At 45.5% G+C, this 21,228-nt stretch overlaps 1 protein-coding gene across 11 annotated transcripts in view; it reads left to right on the forward strand.

Moving 5' to 3' along the window:
* LOC135377295 (complexin-like) overlaps positions 1 to 21,228 on the forward strand; it is a 495,185-nt gene that overhangs the window by 296,169 nt on the left and 177,788 nt on the right. The window contains exon 1 of one of the 11 annotated variants that reach the window (XM_064609622.1): positions 12,730 to 12,970. The exons of 9 other annotated variants lie outside the window; for them this stretch is intronic. The gene's annotated coding sequence lies outside the window, so the exon portion shown is untranslated. Of the gene's footprint in view, positions 1 to 12,729; positions 12,971 to 13,120; positions 13,271 to 21,228 lie in introns of those variants that run through there. One more of the 11 variants, XM_064609623.1, reaches the window with a different exon arrangement.

A 21,228-nucleotide genomic window follows, 5' to 3' on the forward strand; every position in this document is an offset into this window, starting at 1 on the left:
CCGTCTATAATGAGGGTCATTTGTGATATAGGCGAAAAGAAACGCCACCGCCACCTGCGATAGTCGTGCCCGTCGTGACGTTAAGCGTCTATTCACACGAGCGCGACATTCCCCCAGAAGCGGAAGATGCGAAAAGCTTTCTGCTGTCACGTGAGCGCGAGTGCTCAACGTCGTGTCTTCACTTGCACTACTATAACCGTGGGGAATATCCTGCAACACAGCCACAAGATATTTCGTAGCAGACGACAGGAAAACACGCTGCGGGTGTCGTCTGCCAAGTGTCGTCTGCTAAATGCGCTGTACGCCACTCCCAATATTCCGCACCGTGTGAATGCTCAACGTATAACACGAGACGGAACTTCGGCTCTTTGATCAGTGTTTACGCTTTTTGTTCCATTAGAATATTCCGTGAGGATGTCGCTCGTGCGAATACACGGTAAGCGTAGCCGACTGCGGCAAGCAGTTCTCACCACCACCATTTTTCTGCATTTTTTTCCCCCATTGTTCTCTAGTAGCCGCATTTTTCTTACACCCAAAGCAGAACACAGAAAGGACTCGTAAAATGGACAAGATGGAGTCATTACAAGAAGACATCGACGCCAGAGCTGAAGACGGCCTCAAAACTACATGTTGCACACAGATGGCTGAACGTTGTTATGCGTGTGAAGTTGCCAAGTGCGCGTAATAATGTTCCGTTGTTTGTGAGCGACATTGCGTAGTCGTACGAGGCGATACAAGTCTCGCAGAAAAGTTCATTCCTGATTGGACGCCCAGCGGTGGACACACTTCCGCTGCCTTTTTACACAAACTTTGGAAGAGCCAGCTTCCATGCGGAGGACATTTTTTCTTCCTACACTGGCCGTCCTGGTATAAATCGGGACTTTGCATTGTGTGTATTTCCAGAGGGTTGGTTTCAGCGTGCATTCAACGAGATCATTACTAAGCTGCGTCGTTTTATAACGCTCGTTTATTGGTTCGCTAAGCGCGTCAATTTCTTTTCATGGGTGTCTCAAACTATATTTATAAATAAATTGTTATCTCGGGAAGCTTCACCACATTCAGTATTCGTCTGTATTGCAGGCAGCGACCCCCCAGCATGCAGGTGTCGCCCAACCACCATTAATAGCTCGTATCCTTCTTGATGAGTTAGTTCGTTAGAGGTGTAAGCCCTCAGATTCGTTAAAAACCTTCTTAGGATATTTACGATGACAAAAAGCACAGAAAGTCATCTAAAAGATTTTCTGTTTCTGACACATTATTAAAGGATGTGTCTTGATTTGGCGACTAATACAAATAACTGGTTTGCCAATCCCGAACGATGCGCAGCTACCCAGAGCTGACGAGCCGCAAACACGGCGAAACACGTGTCCTCTGGTGTTGTCGCATCGTTCCATGAGTATCTGTTTCTCTGCGTGCAGCCATAGAAGCCATCTTAACCCGGAATTTTGAATTTCAAACACGTCTAGTGTCATTTGCTTGTTTCTTTAATGGCTTTTTTTCCTGTATTATATGTATATATATATATATATATATCTGTGCGCAATATTTTTCGTATTAAAAATGCACCCGAGCACCGACGCACGCGTTCCCGCTCAACTCGCTCTGCAAGGCAAAACGATAGGCGGAGGAGGATGAAAACGTCACCGGTGATGTCATTACGGTTCAAAGGGCGACCGCACTCCAATCGCGGTCGGTGTTTCCCTCTTTTTCTGTTTTTTTTTCTCGCTTCGCTCCCAGTTGAAGTGAATTGAATGTTTATTTCATTAAATAATATTTGATGGGGAAAACTGAAAAAAAAATAGTTCCCAGCTCCCAAACACTTGACATGCAAGAAAAAAGAATTGTTCCAAGCATACGTGCTCATACAAGCAAGAGGGAAAGATAACAGCAAAAAATTTAAGAAATGTTTAAAAAAAACAGGCAAACGGTATGATAATGATTGGCATCCGTATAGTAGGTCTGCCGAAAAATTATAGCTTAGGTTTTATTAGTGTTAATACGTAAGGAGTTTTCTGTGAGCCATTCTACTAGGCGATAAAGCGCGTCATTTGCAGTGTCAATTAACGAATCAAGATCAGCACCACCAAAAAATATACTGGTATCATCCGCATACAATACAAATTCACATTTCACATTCAAACTGACTATATCGTTAAGATACACAATGAAGAAAAGAGGCCCCAGCACACTTCCCTGAGGTACGCCACAAGTGACATTATCCAATAGTGACAACAGGTCAGGTCCAAATTGCACATATTGTTTGCGCCGTTCTAAATAAGATATCAACAACTGTAAAACTATGCCACGTACCCCGTAGTGTTCCAACTTGCAAATAAGGATGTTATGATTTATACAGTCAAATGCCTTGCTGAGATCAAGGAATACACGTAATGTTAATAATTTAGATTCCAAATGATTAATGATCAGTTCCTTTTGTCTCAGCAAGGCAGTTTCTGTAGACCGTCCACTCCTAAAGGTCATCAGGAGTATGGTGTTTATCAAAGAAGGCATTCAATCTGGAATGAATAACTTTCTCTAAACACTTGGAAAATGTCGGCAAAACTGAAATCGGGCGATAATTTCCTATAGGTCATTCTCATAGCCCCCCTTGGAGAGCAACGTGACCTTGGCTATCTTCATATTTGTTGGGAAGACACCAGTGCATAATGACAAGTTATATATATGAGCAAAAGGAGCAGAAATGATGTCTATTACGAACTTGACTGGTTTAATTGCGATGTCGTCTTTATCGCACGATTTGCTGTTTTTGAACCTCGAAAACACGTTACATACTTCACTTTCTGAAACAGGACGAAGAAATACTGACTCGCATACAGGCGATATGGACGAGTTCATGGAGTAGCGTGTAGTTCGATCCTCTTCAGTACATAACTGACCAACGCTTGTGAAATGCTTATTGAACCTTGACGCAAGGTCAACACCTGAGACGTCAATACCATCCAAGCGCAAATGCGACGGGACATTGTTCTTCTTTCCAGGATGAACTATCTTATTAATGTTTGCCCATATGACATCAGGTCTACTCATATTGTGGTCAAGAAGTGTATTAAAATAGAAGGTATGTTTCCCAGCCTTTTTATGACATATTCAATTGGTTGCGGAATTTGCGATATTCAATTAGGTCCTCTAAACATCTGGTGCGCCGAAATTTTTGGTACATCACGTGTTTTCTTTTGATCATGTGTAATAGATGACGGTTCATCCATGGCTTACGAAATTTTCTTGGTTTTCTCGTAAAACGTCGCGGGAAGAATTTATCATAGGGATTTTTGAACGCCTGAAGAAAGTTATCATATGCACTATCGCAGTTATACTCTTCTAAAACACTGTTCCAGTCTACATTCGCTATATGGGCACGAAATTGGTCTAAATTATATTGTGTAAAGGATCGAATATAGTAGAGGTCACGATTCTTTCTGAATATCCTTTTTTGAACAGTAGCTGGGATTAGAAAGTGATCGCTGATATCAACTTTAACCACGTCCACAGTAATACGTGCTTTCTCACAGTTCGTTATGAATAAGTCAAGCATTGTTTGAGTGGTACACGTGACCCTGGTGGGTTCTTGGACGTGATTAAAAAAGTTACGCGATGGCTGTAATATATCCATGTTAATGTCACCTCCAATATACAACTCGAACTCATTCCCATTCGCAAAATCCAAAACCATTTCGAGGTATGCAAAGAAAGATGTGGCGGTCGATAGCATGCACAGAACATTAGATTACCACTGCGGCACGTTAACATTTCATAATTTTTTAGTCATGACAGAATACTCTCTGACTCTATTACATGGTAAAAAGGATGGTACCAACATTGCTACACCGCCAACACGTTGTTCTGAACGATTTAGATAATAGTTATCACAGTCAGATAACAACAACATATCGGAATCATTACTATACCACGTCTCGCTTAACGTAATAACATCAAAAGTAGCGTCATTATGACCAAGAAATTCATGTAGAGCATCAATCTTTCCCTGAACAGAACGAGCATTAATATGGACAATTCTTAAATAGTCACTATAGAAAAGTCCATAAGCCTCTTATGGGGATAATTTCACGAGGTCGTCTAAACACCCAACTTGTCATTTTTCGCTCTTCTCGCTTTTGCGTACATAAACTTTCCCGTTTTTACACCACCTAAATTTCCAAGCATGTTCTTTCTTTTTGCAACGGTCGCCCTTAGCAAACGCTTAATTTGAGGGCATAAGTGCTCATTCACATATATCGGCGTCATTTGAGAGCCGTTTGGATTTAAGAAGAACATCATCGCGGAGCTGTTTATTTCTAAACTGCACAATTATGCTTTGAGGACTTGTATCTTCTTTACGGATATGTGGAACGCGACGATAAGCGTCAAAGACGGAGCGCGATATGTCGACACCGAGCTTCTTGCCCAGATTTATCAAGATATCAATTAGCTTTCCATCGCTCTGGAATGGAGTTCCCTTTATCTCAACGTTACGACACTACGCGTGTACTGTTCAAGATCGACGATACGATTATTCAGCACTTTCGTTGTTTTCTCGAGTTCGCTGCATGCATCGAGATGCAAGAGACATATTTCCTGCCTTAACTCTATCACTATCTGATTACAATGTGCGTATAGTAGTGTTGATTTCAGTTCTCTCTGTACGGCAGACGACAGGCCCCTCTCAGCGGCGCCGCCTCGGCGTTCACGGCGCCGCCGAGAGGTCCCTGTCACACATAGCCGAGCCGCCATCCTGAAAACGCGCTTTGTTGTTGTTGTTACGTCAAGATCGTACCGACACTTCCAGCTCTCTACCTCAAAATTTACATTGCGAAGCATGTTCTCCATTTTAAAATTATCGTGAAGCATTTCTGCTGGAATCACCAATCGTTGGAACGACAAACCCGACACAATAGCAGAGAAAGAACGACAGAAGAAGCGAGACACATGTTTACCTACCGACGACCAACACACGGTTACACACAAGTCGTATTTATTTTCATCGATTCCGTTGTTTGCACAAATTCCCAGCTCACCGTTGACAGCTCAGACACCAAATAACTATTGGTGACAAGGAATTTACTCACGCGGAAGCACCAAACACATACACACACACAAATGACAAAAGATCCCAGCGCGGTATCGGGAGGCCCGCCATTGCCCGCCGGCGCCAAAAGGACGCCACCCCCACACCTCCGAGCGCTCCGATTGGCTGGATGAAAAGCGTTCGCGTTTCTGCCCTCCGAAGCTGCAGCACGGAGCGGTTCTCGAAAAGCGGCTGGAAACGCTCCGTGGCTCGCGTTTCGCGGCGCCGCGAACGCGAAACGCGTTCAAAAAACGCATGTGTGAATCCAGCTTTAGGGCTGCGAGTGTCAACGAGTGGGGCTTGTCTGGATGGTCCACGCGCTGCGTAGTGATGGTGCGTAGGCGGTGCTTTTGCAGTCGATGAAATTCGTCCGCCGAAGTTCCGTCGATATTCGCCTTCTCGTGATAGAAGTTGAGGTCATTGCCACCTCACTCAGCTATCTCACTTTCCATCGATAGCGGTTGTAAACTGGACGGATTCTCCTGCTTACTCCCAGCGCTGAGCGCACACGCGATAAGAGTTTTCTGCGGACATGCGAATGCCGACGACGCCGAGGCGATCTCGAGAAAGTCTTCACTAAGATTGTATACGCTGTAAAATTGTAAAAATAATCCTCCAATACACCACAATCCAGTTAAACTTATCTTATCTGTAAAAATAATGTAACTCGCGTGTCTTTCCCCGCTGTCTTCGTCGTTTTCGTTCACGCCGCTCCTGTGATAGTGAGTTTTAGTATACCGTTGATAAAGTTATCGTCTCTATCGGAACCAATCGCAGCGGTGCGTGACTCAGAATCTTACCCACTGATTGGTGGTTGATACGGTGAGACGCTAGCCACGCTATCAACGCTCTGCTAAAACTCTCTAGTATATTCTCCTTGCCGTCGTTTTCGTGCGACGCGGTCGCGGGAAAGTCTCCACTATACAGCTGACGCTGTCAAAAAAAAAAAAATAATAATAATAATAAATAAAAAAATAAAAAAAATAACCGAACGCTAGGGGGGATTCGAGACCGAGAACGGGGGATGGTTTACCGAAGACACAACGCGGAAACTTTTAAATCCGCGAGTCTTTTGCATATTGTACACCCAAACGCATAATAACTTTACCGAAATACTTGAGTATATATGAAGTCGGAGAAGCTGTTTACTACGAGGCGCCGCAAAAACGCTATTTAAACTTGCCCCGAAAAGATAAAATCGATAAAACAAGGCAGACCGGAAAGAGGAGCTTCAGGGAATTGGGATATTTGGCTCTGGGGCAAACTTTTCAAGCGTAAATTGCGATTACATGGTCTCTGTACTTTTTTTTTGTTTTTTTTTTTTTTTTTGTTATTGACTCTATATACTTATCCTGGTTTCACGTTCCTTCTTTCTTTTAATTGTGCGAATTTGGGTTCTCGTAAGAGGATTAGCTGTCCAACTGTAAAGGAGCGCTAGAAACGAAACGAGATTTTGAGCAGCTCGGAAAAAATGGCAGACTTTCCATACCTGGGAATATGTATATGCTCTCGGAAAACGGTGCAATCTTACTGTTATTTAGGAATGGAAGTCACGCACGTTCAGATCAAGATTTCCTATTTTAGGAGGTGCGTTTTGTAGGTGAGTTGTGCGAAACCTTCTTGACGTCATAGCCCCATAAATATCACCGCAAGCACTGAAAGGTTGAAATAAGTCAGTTGTGAAAAAAAAAAAAAAAGAAAGGGCGGGGCTCGAACCCACTCTTCTTAATTTCGAATCAAGTCGCAGTAATCCGAACACATCAAGGCACATTCTAGCCGGAGAATAATGGTGCAGCGTGAAAATACGCTGTCAAGGCTTTTAGAGCATATAGGCACCGGTGGAGCGCTCCTTTTTACTAGACGCCGACTTGGAGGTATGTTGAGGACCGTACTCTAAATACTGTATCTTAAATACTTTTGTTGGTCTCTTACTGAGTACGCTTCGTGAAAAGTATTTGTACTGTAATTAAAATACGTTTTTCAGTACTTAGTACTCAGTACTCTAATTACTCTTTCCTTTTTGTCGAATATTCGGATGGACATTCTTTATTTCTTTTTTGCGCCACCTGACAACAGTTGACCTTTCCAGGCCGTGCCCAAGGAAGTCCACGCCGTTATCATTTGGCTTGAAACACCACGTATGTTCTGACGTTAAACTGGGCTCTCAGGAAACGTTTTTCAAAGGAAGAGAGGACGGTTGTCGGATGAGCACTTTCAAATGCAGCTATTCTACCGCGTGCAAATAAAGCGTACGTGTAATTTGCGGGCATATTTTGACACTTCTATGTCTGTTTATTTTTTATTTATTTTTTTAGTATCTTATAAGTAACTTAAGGCGGACTCACTTCTTCAGAAAGTCTATGGGGGATTTTTGCTCGCAGGGTTCTCGTAAACCTCGCTAAATTTCTACACGGAACAAGCACAGCTGTGTTCCCCTCTATCTTATCTAGGGAATGACATATTTGTGGAGGCCTGACGCGACCCACCGATTTTTGGTGAATTAAAGTTTGTCAGATTTTCAATACATGAGAGTTTATGGGAGATGCAACAAAATCACTTCTTTCGGCACGCAGCCCGCGATTTTTTGGCCAAAATGATTTCATTCCCTACAGTAACAGTCCAGGAGTTGATTGCAATCAACAAATTCAACAAGCTTACTGCAGTTTTTCAGATCCCTGCGAATGAAAATAATGGCTTTGTCCTTTGCTAGCATGTTCTGCACGCTCGCGTCGATTACATTACTTCCTTAAAGCGCGCGAGGAAAGCAAAGCGAAGAAAACAATTTTGCGACATCGCAGCCGACTCCCTCCGGAAGCGAACATATTAACTGCTCCAATACTTATGGACTGCTCCGTCTACCATAGCGGGAACAGTGTTACAGCGCGGGATGGCGTGGAGTCGACCCTTTTACCCTCGGCAAGGTGCTGGACCCCTGGCCCGCTCATATGCATCAAGGTCTCTGTCACTTTTGGGAGTTTCTCTCATCAACCTACCTTTCCAAAATCTACCCTTCCATGGCCGACATGCCCTCCTCTGTCGCTACAATTGTTACTGACGGGATAGTGTTTTCCCAGCAGAATGGAAGAATGCGATGATAGTGCCGCTCCTGAAGCCAGGCATTCTCTTCACGCCATTGATGCCTTCCGCCCAGTCGCCCTCACCAGCTGTGTCGGGAAGAAAATGGAACGGATGGTATCCGCACGACTGAACTGGTATTTTGAGAGCACCCGATTCTTTCCTGAGGCCATGTCTGGCTTCCGGCAAGCGCGGTCTGCAATTGACAATGTCATCGATCTCGTCTCCTCTATCGAGCAAGCAAAGTCTGATGGGCTCCTAACGGCCGCTATCTTCCTCAATGTGGCGGAAGCATACGACAGTGTTCTCCACAATGCCGTTGTTGCATCGCTTCAAGAAGCTGGTGCTGGCGGCTGTACCCTTGCCTGGTTGCAAGCCTTCCTCTCCGACAGGTCTCTGTTCGTACGCACAGCAGAGGGTGACAGCGCCAACTACTCTGTGCATCGTGGAGTTCCACAGGGAAGCGTCCTCAGCCAGCTCGTGTTTAATGTCATCCTGGCACACCTCCCTTCTCTTCAGCCCAAGCATACCCATATCAGAATCTATATGCTAATGACGTTTGCATATGGACCTCTGCAACTCGCCGTGATGCCATCCAGCGTCGTCTGAAACATGTCTTAGACCTTATTGTGGCTTATCTTGCTGACCGTGGGTTGTCTGTCTCACCGGCTAAGACCGTAGCTATATGACATTCAGGCGCCGCTCTTCCCGCAAATACCCCCTTCTGAGAGCTGGCTCTAGACTGAACTACAGTGAATCCTCGATAATATGACCCCCGATAATCTGACATACGCGCTTTACGACCATACTCTTCGGGGACAATGCAGTGAAACCTCTGCAAATCCCCCCGTTAATATGACAATTCCGCATTATGACCAAACTTTTCGGGAACGACCACGGTCATAATAACGAGGGTTCACTGTATACGTCTCGCACTGCCGCTATACCTAGGCATAAGAATTGATAAGGGGCCGACATGGTCGCGGTATAGATCAACTCTTTCTCTCTCTCCCTCTCTGTGGATCCGCGTGGGTCTCGTCCTGTGCATTGTTCCCTGTTGCTTATCACTATGCGCAATAGCCCGCCTGTCCTGTATATGCGATGTCCAGCACTCACGAGCGGGAGTTGCTCAATATTCAGGCCAGAAGCCGCAGTCTTTGTTTGGGAGTGCCGAAGACTACGGAAGCCTTCACTATTTCGGCGGAGAAACACGGGAGCCATCGGTGCTTATTCTTTGCGGTAGTGTCGCCTTGCACGCGTGCACGCGTTATCTTGCTCGCCATCCGGCTGATTACCTGTGTGACATTGCTCAATGTTATCCCTCATCTGCATTCAATTCAATTCATTTTTTTTTCAATTCAGTATTTTATTTTCCTTTCGGTTGGAAGGGGAAGCAAAAAGCCGAGGAGGCTTGACTAAGGTTCCCTCCCAATGTACACCGTACAGCAGCAGTATACAAAATGAAAAAGTAACAAATTACAAAATAACAATGTAACAAATTACAAAGTAACAAGATACGAAGCAACAAAATTAAATGCGCAATGAGGATAAAGTGATTAGCCCATGTTTAGAATGAAGCTAGTGAGGTTCTTTTTGGTCATTAATAAAGGATCCGGTGTAATTCTAACATATTGATTAAAGATTGAAGCGGACTTTTATTGTACTAATTGTTTGCTGTAGTTCGTTCTACACAAAGGTGTACACTACTGCTCATTACGAAATGAATAAGTAGACACTCGTTTATTTAAATTCCATAATTTTAAGAAGCTTACGTTATTATTACGATGGGCATGCTGAGTGCATCGGTGTTAATCTGTATTTATAGAATTTGAATTTGGATATAGGAATGACACTAATATTTGAACAAGTCTACATTACGTAAAGAAGAACCGCTTGCAATTCATTTATATTTCCGACAGTAATAGTTGTACCACAAACGAGGAAGCAATACTTATATCTCGAAAATAAAAAATAAGGAATTATCTATCTGGAATTTTACGTTTTCTGGTAAAAAATAACGATATCTGCTTATTATTCCATTTACGCCCGCTAGTTTCTTTGTAGCGTATTTTACGTGCATGTTCCGAGTTAAATTGTCTGAAAATACCACCCCTAAAGTTTTAAGGGAAGATACTGTCTCGAGCTTTTTATTATCATAGTAGAGTGTAACATTATCTCTAAGAAATTTATTTTTCGGGCGAAAAAGCGTTATTTTGGTTTTGTTTGTATTGATACGTAATGAATTACAATCCGACCACGTTTTCAACGCGTTATTTGCTAAAGCTTCAATTTCTGTTATTGCTTGCCCGAAAAAAAAAAAGTAATGTTGTATCGTCCGCGTATATAATCATCGTCATCTCATCGTCATCATTTATTGTTGTTGTTGTTGTATATAATAATATCCAATCTGGAAGCGCCATTAATTATTGGAAGAATGTTGACTATGTCATTAATGTATACGTATATTAAAAAGTAACCCAAGCAGCACCCCGATGTCCGGCCGACATGGGCCCAATGTGCCTCCTGCCGACACCTCAGGCATCGGCCCAACTTACACTTTGCAACATCGCACAGATTTGTGCCGATGTCATTTCGACATGCTGCCGATTTGTGACCGATATTGCGCCAACATAATTTTTCATTTTTATTCGTGCGTTGGCAATTAACTACAAAAACAACGTTAGACTGGTTATTTCCGAGGAAACAACGGTTTTGTTTCTGCCATTGCTTCGTACTCGTTTCATTTTCTGATGCTTTTCTTCGTTTCTCGTGTTTCCCATGGCGGGCAATGAGGGCGGCGTCACAAAAAGCAGTAAGATAAATAGTGTAAAAGCTCCTGGGACCACCAAGTACAAGGCATTCCTTTCAAAGCGAGAACAGATACTATATATTTCATGTCTTGAGAGCTTCCGCAAATTCAAGATCCCTGCTCGCCTCGGAATTAAAATGAAGGGGGTGACGTGTCTCAGTTTAATTCGATCACGCGTGCAAACAAGACTGAAGTGAGAAATTGCTTAGAATATTGACTCAACATCAACGTAACGGATGTGTTTCCTACTGTTTTCGGCTTGAGACACCCAGTATAAGGTGTCTCAAGCCCACGCTGTGAGACACCCAGTAAGAGTATAGGTCCATCGAAAGCCATTGTCAGCGTCATGCCGCTGGCTCCGGTCGACATTGCGCCGACATTGCCAAGCTCTGTGGGAGAAAAAAAAGGGGGGAACTGGTGTACCGAAGAGGGGAGCAAAGGAAGGTGGGGGGGGGGGGGAGTTTCCTGTGAAGGCTCTTCTTCAGACTAGAGGGATGGAATGAGGCAGATGTCGGGAAACATGTTGTATATATCGCCCCCTATATATATTGTTGCGGTGGATAAAGAGGAGGCTATTGGGCCGGGCATGGACACGTGCGCTGGTGCAAGGAGAATTGTGTCTGACGGGTTTGGCCAGAACGGACTTCGAACCCTCCCTGCGAGCTTGTAACAATATGTATATATAAGCCCTGTGGGATGTCGGTCGCAGGTTGGCATTGTCAGCGTCACGTCGCTGGTGTCGGTCAACATCAAGCGGACATTACCAACTTCAACGTGATATCGCTCGCAAGTTGGCATTGTCGGCTACATGTCGCGTTTTTCCGTCAGCATCGAGCCGACATTGCCAATTTCTGTCGTATATCGGTCACAAGTTGGCAGTGTCGGGGATATGTTGGGCCGACGTGCCCAACTTGCTGCCGAGATCGGCCCGATGTCGTATGCTGCCTGGGCCCAGGAAGTCACACAGATATCTCGCAGGTAATGACGGCTATGTCGGCTGACGAATCGGGCGTAAACACCAAGAGTTTCTTTGTCGCGCAGAATGCGGGCTGGATGTTCTCGCGCCTCTGCCGAAACAGATAAGGTCTCTGTTGTTTTAGGCACACCTAAGCAAAGGCGAAGCTTCTAGCTTGAGCACCGAGTAATGCCCTGTCACCAGAAATACTGAGCTCGTGCAACACTGGTAGGCTGTATCTTAAGGTGCCGAGGACCAACGAAGAGTGGACCTGGCGGAGGTCAGCACTGGATAAGCCCCAGGGTGATCCACATAGATGCCGGATGACATTGACAAACTTGTTTGTGGTTGCACCAATCGCCCTAATTTGCCATGCCCACGTGAGCCGCGCGGTCAGTTATCACGCCAAGATAGCGGACGTGGGAGACGAACTGCAGAGCAGAGCCCTCCACAAATATTGGGTATTTGTCGAAAGAACGGCGCGTAAACGCCATCGCTGTTGTCTTGGCGAAATGGAGAGACCGCGTTCCGCGAGATAGGAGACCGTGGTGTCCAGAGTTTGCTGCAAACGACGCTGAAGAGTATCGCGGCGGATAGCGGAAGTCCATATACAGATATCGTCGCCGTAGAGGGTGGTACGGGTATGGCTACGTAGCTGTGATGGGAGTAGAGCCACGACGACGTTAAATAAAAGTGGACTCACAACGCTCCCTTGTGGGACGCCACGCTGCACAGGGTAGACGGCGCTGTCATCCCCAGTAGTGCGCACAAAAAGTATATAGCCTGTCAGTGAATAAATCCTGAACCCAGAGGAGCGTGCGACCTCCCACGCCGGCCTCTTGAAGTGACGCGACAACAGCGCTGTGAAAAACACTGTCGGAAGCTTTCTTCACGTCAAGGAAGACAGCGGCGGCAAGCTTGCCTTCGGACCTCGTTTGTTGCACCGCCGCCACTAGGTCGATGATGATGTCCGTCGCAGACCGACCTTGACGAAAACCAGCCGTAACTTCCGGGAAAAATCGAAGAGACTCGAGATACCAATTCAGCCGTGAGTGCACCATCCGTTCCATAGTTTTCCCGACACAACTAGTGAGCGCTATTGGTCGGAACGCCTCCAGATTGTGTGGCGACTTGCCAGGCTTTAACGGCGGAATAACCGATGCCTGCAGCTTCCAGTCGTTTGGAACAGTGCAACTCTGCCAACTGTCGTTATAAGTGGACCAAAGAGTCTCATGAGCGATCGGAGGAAGGTTTTGAAGCGCCTTGTACGTAATTTGGTCGTGTCCAGGAGAGGTGTGTGAGCAGGGGAGTTTCGGAAAAAACACAGGGCAATGACAGCATCATAACGGTGAGATCATATTTTATTAGCCGAGGAGCAGAAATGAACAAATTGAAAGTCAATGCCCGCGAAAGTTAGAGATGCGACAAAAAAGGGCCCCTCTTACCTGGACCACATCTGCAAAACAGCGTCTCGCGTCTTTCGAAAAAGCCACGTGCAGAACGTCAACACGTTACTTCAAAGCCCAGACAACGACTGTGCTCACCCTATATAGTGTCACAGACGGGAAAAAAATATTGCTAAGAAAATGCCACGCGAAAAACGCAAACTGTCCTTAACTTGCCCCTGTCTTCAAGTAGCCCCACTTTACCCGTGGAAATAGAGATACTACCTACGAAACGATTGAAAGTCCTCTAAATGACGGAGGATGTCTTACATACACTTTCGCGTTCCTAGTCCATGCCTGATGGATTTTGCCGTCTTTTTTCGTTGAGATAGCTGCACCGAGTATTCGCTTTAAAGATGGACAAAGATGTTCATTGATAAATATCGGCAGTTGACCTGAGATATCGATTCGCTAATTCGCTTTGAACGCGCTTTTTCAATCACGGCATTCCATTTCCGTCTGGATTTGAAGTGTACTATAACATTTCTGGAATCCGTGTTTTGGTGAAACTGGTACCGAGTGACATATTTCTACGTCATCTGCCATTACGGGCTCATTTATAGCAACACCGATCATCCCGAGCAGTTCCGGAATGTCTTTAACTTCACCAGAGGGTATTCCTTTTATTTCGGCATTGCGGTTCCTGGAGTACTGTTCCAATTCTGTAATCCGGATATCACTGTTCTTTGATTGTACCTTGTTTTCTGCACAGAGTTTTCGCAAGTGCTCGTTCTTGGTTTTCAGTACCTTGTTCTCGTCAAGAATAGTTTCCATCGTTTTATGGATGCCTTCGAACGTTTCATTCATGAAGGTAATACTCTGTTTTAGGCTTCTAAAGTCCCTACGCATGTCTCGTTCTAGGCTCTCCTTGACGTCCTAAGACCCGTTTTTAAACTCTCGTTTTAGCCCTTCAACAAGCTTTGAGTAGTCCTTGCTTTGTTTCGCCTCCTTGCCCATGCTTTCCTTGTCCATAACAAAATCCTCGAGAAACACTACGTATAAGAGTGTAGCACTTATCTATACAGTAAATAGTTTCTCGGCAGCAGCAGCAACAGAGAAAATATGAAATGTTTGTGTATGCTCACCCGAAAAATACAGGAAAGATGTCAGAGGTGAAAACACAGCAAACAAAGCAAAAGCAACTGTCACTGCTGCTGCACGACTGGAAAGTCCCGAAGCACGTTGACGGATTGTATCACTGTTGCCGACAGTATAGGATATGACGTCTATCACATATATCACAAGATGCAGCAGGTCGTCTCGACACGTGTAGTTGGTGATGCCAAAAGACACTCGGAAAGAGCGATGGTACGGTAGAGAGCAGCAATCACAATGGAGTGATTCTTCGGTCAAGCTATTCTTCGTCTAGCGGGGCAACATCCCCTCAGCTCCGGCCCGGACCTCGTATGCGCCACCCATGTGGTCACTTCACTACCCCACTGTACCAACGTCCATTCTGGGCCTTAGGAAAAAGAATGCTGCGATAACAGTTGTGGCCTGCCAACTGACCTTGCACCACAGCCACCACCGGCATCGAACCCAAGTATCCACTGATGCTTCAGTCTCTCTAGTTAGGCCGTCTGCTGCCATTTGCATCCCATATGATGGAACTGAGCACGGAGTCAAGCTGCCTCTTATGTCATCCGCCGAGGCATGCGCAATACTGGCCGCTTTGAGACACGTCTCCTCGTTGGCGCCCAGGGCCTGAACGATCCTGACCGACAGTAAAGTGGCTCTGGATGCAGTCATCAGTGACACCTACACCACGATCATCGCCCTGCACTCCGAACTTGTATCCCTGGGTCACGGCGTGGTATTCCAGTGGATTCCGAGCCATGTCGGACTTTCTGGCAATGATCGTGCTGACGCTCTCGCTCGGCATGCCCACGACACTGGGCAGCCAACTGTCGCTCTTACGCTCTTATGCCAACTTACGCTCTCTATGTAATGGTAATGGTACTGTGATGTTCCACGTAAGGTTTGTCTGCGCAGTGTGGCGGTATGTTGCACGTGGGTAGGACTGCGGATAATAGCTGATAGCTGAAAATCCGCCGCTTTATTGCCAACTGTACGCAGCTCTTTCAGCAAGAAGCTATACGCGCCAATGTCTTCCTTAAATCCGTTGACCCGCTAATGACACATGCTGTGCCTGGCCGCATCCCGCGCATCGAGGAGTCGTTGCTTCATCAGCTGCGGCTGAATGTCGCACGAACTCCACTTCTCCTGTTTAAGATGAGCCAACTTCCATCACCTCTTTGCCCCACGTGTCATGTCGAAGCAGACGTGCAACATATACTCCTTGCCTGCCAGCGTTACGAAGGTCACCGGTCCAGTCTACGGCGCCGTCTCGCTCATCTAGGCAACCGAGAGCTTTCCCTCCCGTTGCTATTTGAGTCTACTGAGCACGCTAAAGTCACGTCTGCGCTGACACGATTCCTTAGGGAAGCTACACTCTTGGGTACTCTCTGACACCTCCTACATGACTGTCTGCTCAAGGAGTAGTGAAGGATAGCTGTCTTTTCCTGTATTTCTTAATTTTCTGTGTCGCTGTTTCGGCATCTTACTTTTTGTGCTTATGGGAATAGCAAGCCTACATCATGGCTAACCTTTCCCTTATTTTTTTTCTATCAGCATTAAACATATCTCCCCCCCCCCCCCGCCTAATCACCGTGCTTTGCTCACCTGAGCAGTCATCTCCATCATGGTCTTTCATTCTCTAAAAATTTGGCAGTGAGTCAGCGCCCAGCCTCCTGGCCGGCATCATCGTCTATTTATGTGTCACAAAGTCGCCCACCTCATTATCACCATCATCCAACGTGTGTCACAAATCGGTGGTTGTCCTAGAGCGTGTTCTGGCAGAACATCCTTGTTATCTATCGTCATCTAATAATCTGTTCTGATGAGAGATTTCTTCTCTGACTTGGGCAAGAGATTACAGGAATTGTGTGTGACGAGAGAAAAGCATCGCAATCATTTCATACGCGCTCATTTTGTCATTGTGGGGATTTGGATGGAGTTAAGGGCAACCTCCATGGAGCGAATGTACAGCGAAAAAGCTGCGAACTTCGCTCAGCGTCGGACGCCCTGCGCGAGGCGTCAAAAATGTGAGCGTCCGCCGCCGATCTGCCCATGCCAGATATTTTCGCCCAGCGTCCGCGATTCCGGAAGCGTCAACTGCAGATGAACCAATCAGAGTGCTCTTCCGCTACGAATCTACGCCAGATCGCCTGCACGTGGTCGTCTGCTCTCGTGAATCATCGTCGTCGTCCTCTTCATGCAACTGGATGCTGTCGTCTGCTCGCTGTTTCGCCAACTGCATCGTTAGAACGTGAGACATTCTCTGCCAAGAAACATGTTTTCTTCTCGCAGTAGTGAATATGCTTTTCGGTACGTTACTGGGCGCATCTTTTCAGACAGATGCTGGATTTAGTTGCAAAATTTGTGACATTAAATGCACTTTTTCGAGCAATTGATTTCACTAAGCTTTCACCTTATACCCTGGCAACAGTGACATCACAGCATGATTTCCCGACGCCGTCCGCTGGTTTTTCGCTCCATGGAGCTGGTGCCGGCGAACAACTGGCGGCGGAACGCGCGTGGCAGTCTGCCGCGCGAACTTCGTTGCAAAAATTCGCTCCATGGAGGTTGCCCTTTACTCCGCTGCAAGAATTCTTCCCTTGGTCAGGATGTAAAAATATCCCAAAAAACCAGATCTCAATTACGCCGCGTCTGTTCCACCGCGTGATGGTAACAAGTGTCACGAATGTAATCCTGTATGTATACGGCATTTTAAAGCAGGATCAGTGAGAGCAAAATTGGAGTACGTTGGCTTGCACGGTTGAAGGATTATGATAATACCCAGACAGTCCTTATTTATGACGAGCGTTACGCTATACATAACAGGAAAGAAAAAGGAGGAGCTCTCAGCCAAGTAGCTGAAATTTCTTCCTTCCATCAAAGGACGTCCAAGAAGAAACTGCTCGCACGGAGAAAGCTATTGTGCTTTCGTGTGAGATGAGTTTCATACATGTTTAGCTTCATATTCAACTCCAGGACTAACACAACGGTAATGGAACATATTTCTGCGGCAGCGCTCATAGTCGCTCGCAAAATAAGTCCGCCACGAACATCACAAGTGTAGTGGGCCGACACTGTAAGGGTTAGAAAACCCCTTGCCTTATGGGAGGAGGGAATGAGTTCCACCGAAACTGTCTTAGAAAGCAAACCTGCGTCTCGTTGTCATGTTATGAACACACATTCTCAACATTTGATATTTCATAAGGAATTATTCATACACTCTTAAAAATGAACTTCACCGCATGGCACGCTGCTAGCCAACCATCATCTCAAATGATATCGTTATCTGCCCTGATTTGTTGAAAACGGGGGGCGTACGCCTTTTTGTGACAATTATGAACAGCATAAGTGTCACAGAAAAGGCGTACGCCCCCCGTTTTCAACAAATCAGGGCAGATAACGATATCATTTGAGATGATGGTTGGCTAGGAGCGTGCTATGTGGGGAAGTTCATTTTTAAGAGTGTAGGGTTCTTCGTTTTCGGGTTTTATGATTTTTTTCAAATTCGGGAGGGCAAAATCGGGTGCCTATATTTACACGCGAAAATTCGGGGAGAAATCGTGCGCTGCGATCTCTCTTTGATATCTCACCAGGGAATTTTCGGGTGAAACGAAAGGCATGTGAAACGAGCCACTGCTGTGACACTGGGACGAGAAACAAGAATCTTTATATTTCCGCTCGGAACTGAGGCAGTGAATGACCGCAGTATTCATACACTTGCAAGAGTCCCACAAAAGCTCGTCTTTGACTCCAGTAGGAGGGGATTTATAAACGGAGGACAAGTAGGTGGAGCTCTCTTTAATGATATTATGATTCATTTTTCCGACGCGGTTTACCGAGAACGACAAGTTGAGGGACCGCAAGGATTTCGGGTACACTCTTAAAAATGAACTTCGCTGCATAGCACGCTCGTAGCCAACCATCATCTCGAATGATATCGTTATCTGCTCTGATTTTTTGAAAACGGGAGGCGTACGCCTTTTTTGTGACACTTATGCTGTTCATAATTGTCACAGAAAAGGCGTACGCCTCTCGTTTTCAACAAATCGGGGCAGATAACGATATCATTCGAGATGATGATTGGCTAGGAGCGTGCTATGTTGTGAAGTTCATTTCTAAGAGTGTAGGTATCGGGTTTCAACCACTCACTCTTAACTTTAACGACTTTAACACTCTTAAAAATGAACTTCACCACATAGCACGCTCCTATAGCCAACCATCATCCCGAATGACAACGTTCTCGGCCCCGATTTGTTGAAAACGAGAGGCGCAGCCTATTTTGTGCCATTATGTACGGCACAAAATAGGCTCCGCCTCCCGTTTCCAACAAATCAGGGACGAGAACGTTGTCATTCGGGATGATGGTTGGCTAAGAGCGTGCTATGTGGTGAAGTTCATTTTTAAGAGTGTAGGAATGATGGAGAAACTGCGAAAAGCAGGAATGAAACGACCAGGTGGGGGCGTCTTTCACTTGAAGGGGCACGTGTCAAGCGCAAAAACTTCTCTTCGCCATATGAAATATTCCCTCATCGTGACGATAATGCAAAAGGAACGAGGTGCACCCGTTGCGCCGTTTGGAATTAAAATGTGAATACAGGAGATTCCTCTTTCCTTCCTCCGAACCGGCACAAAACGTCAAGGGTAAGTCACCTCCAGCACATCCCATTGTCAAAGGGAATATATTGCGGGAGCTGCTCCTTCCCGCATTTCTTTGTCCGGCCAACGCGGTACGAGGGAAACTTCGACTTGCACTCTTAGAAATGAACTTCACCGCATAGTACTCTCCTAACCAACCATCATTTCGAATGATATTGTTATCTGCACTGATTTGTTGAAAACGGGAGGCGTACGGCTTTTTTGTGACAATTATGAACAGCATAAGTCTCAACGAAAAGGCGTACGCCTCCAGTTTTCAACAAATCAGGGCAGAAAACGATATCGCTCGGGTTGATGGTTGGCTATGAGCGTGCTATGCTGTGAAGTTCATTTTTAAGAGTGGGGCTGTGACGCGTAGGGATAGGGTAAAGTGGGGCTGCTTGAAGACGGGGGCAAGTTGAGGACAGTTTGTGTTTGTCGCGCAGCATTTTCTAAGCAATAATAGACCTCTCCTTGTTTACAAACAAATGACGTCACTGATGGTACAACAGCGCCGCCAACAACAACAACATATATATTGTGATGATGAAGTGGGGAGATTTTCCACTCTAGGAGTGGAACGCTACCCCATAGCTAGGGGTCGCCAACTTGGTAGACTGCGCTCTAAAAACGGAACTTCACCGCGTAGCACGTCGTGCGCCAATCATTGCCGCGAATGATAGGGTTATCGCTTTTGATTCGAGGAGAGACGGAGGCGTACGCCTTTTTGTGGCCATTACCGTATATCCAAATTGCCACAAAAAGGCGTACGCCCCCCTCTCTCCTCGAAACAGAAGCGATAACCCTATCATTCGTGACAATGGTTGGCGCACAGCGTGCTATGCGGTGAAGCTCTGTTTTTAGAGTGTGGAACTGCTATATATAATAGTAGATAGAATACTGGAATAATACAATTATGAACAGCATAAGTGTCACAAAAAAAGGTTTACGCCTCCCGTTTTCAACAAATCAGGGCAGATAACGATATCATTCGAGACGATCATGGTTGGCTAGGAGCGTGCTATGCGGTGAAGTTCATTTTTAAGAGTGTAGGAGCGACGCGAACGCCAAGCAGACGATATCGCAGACAGTCGCCTGCGCGCCGCGCTCCCATTTTGTGTGCCTGCCTTACATCATGGTGGTATAGCTGCAGAGGGCGTGCGATTTTTTAAACCTCGTTTATTTAATTTGTAAGCTGTTTTCGGAAGAGAAACTTGGCCAAGTTGACTGTGACGAACATTACCGTATATCGACCATTCTTGGACACAATAATAATAATAATAATAATAACAAATAACTTATTTCCACATTCTTGTGGTGGAGCCAGAGGCAAAAAAGCTCCACAGAAGCTTGACAAAGGCCTCTGACACCTACAGCCTGACAGCAATCTCATTGCACTTGTAGATGTAAAAAACATGGCAAAAATTTTCATCAGAGAATATTCCTAGCTTATCAATATGACATACATCATGCACTATCATTATATTTCATGAACGCCTACCAAACAACAATTCTTTTGAGACCCCGATTTGTTGGCACGCGCTCATTCCCAAAGAAGCCAAACTTTAACGAGCGAGGCAAGATATACGAAACTCTTTGTGCACCATAAGATGTTCGTATTTTCTGGTACGACCGCGTGGCGTTTTGCCTGGTACAATAGGTTTTTGTCTGAATGGTGGGATTTACCAGCGACAAGCAAAGAGCTATTTCTTAGCGAGTTTCTGTATACATACATTTATAGTGAAGACAATCGGTGACCTGTATTATTCCATATTTTCGGAAGGTCGCTCATTATAAATAAGCATAAACTAAGCTCATTCATCATACATACGTTCCCAGATGTCCCTTTAATTGTCACAAAAAAAAAAGCGTACTTTTTCCAAATCGTGATATGTAACGGATTATAGCCTTTGGCGCGGTCAAGTTCTGTTTTAAGAGCATACTGTGGGAAAATATATTCGATTCTGCATTCAATATTCTTCATTGCCCGCACTGCCAACCTTTCAGTGTCTCTATATGAGCTGGACTCTCCCCCTCTGACTATGCCAAAATTGCTTGGTCCATGGCTAAATCCGGTCCACAAACGCTCTGCCCTAAAAGCACTTGTAAACTATTTCAACACCGTAGGACTTGGGTCCTCACTGTGAGC

This window comes from Ornithodoros turicata, chromosome 1 (assembly GCF_037126465.1).
Source record: "Ornithodoros turicata isolate Travis chromosome 1, ASM3712646v1, whole genome shotgun sequence".
Lineage (NCBI taxonomy): Eukaryota > Metazoa > Arthropoda > Arachnida > Ixodida > Argasidae > Ornithodoros > Ornithodoros turicata.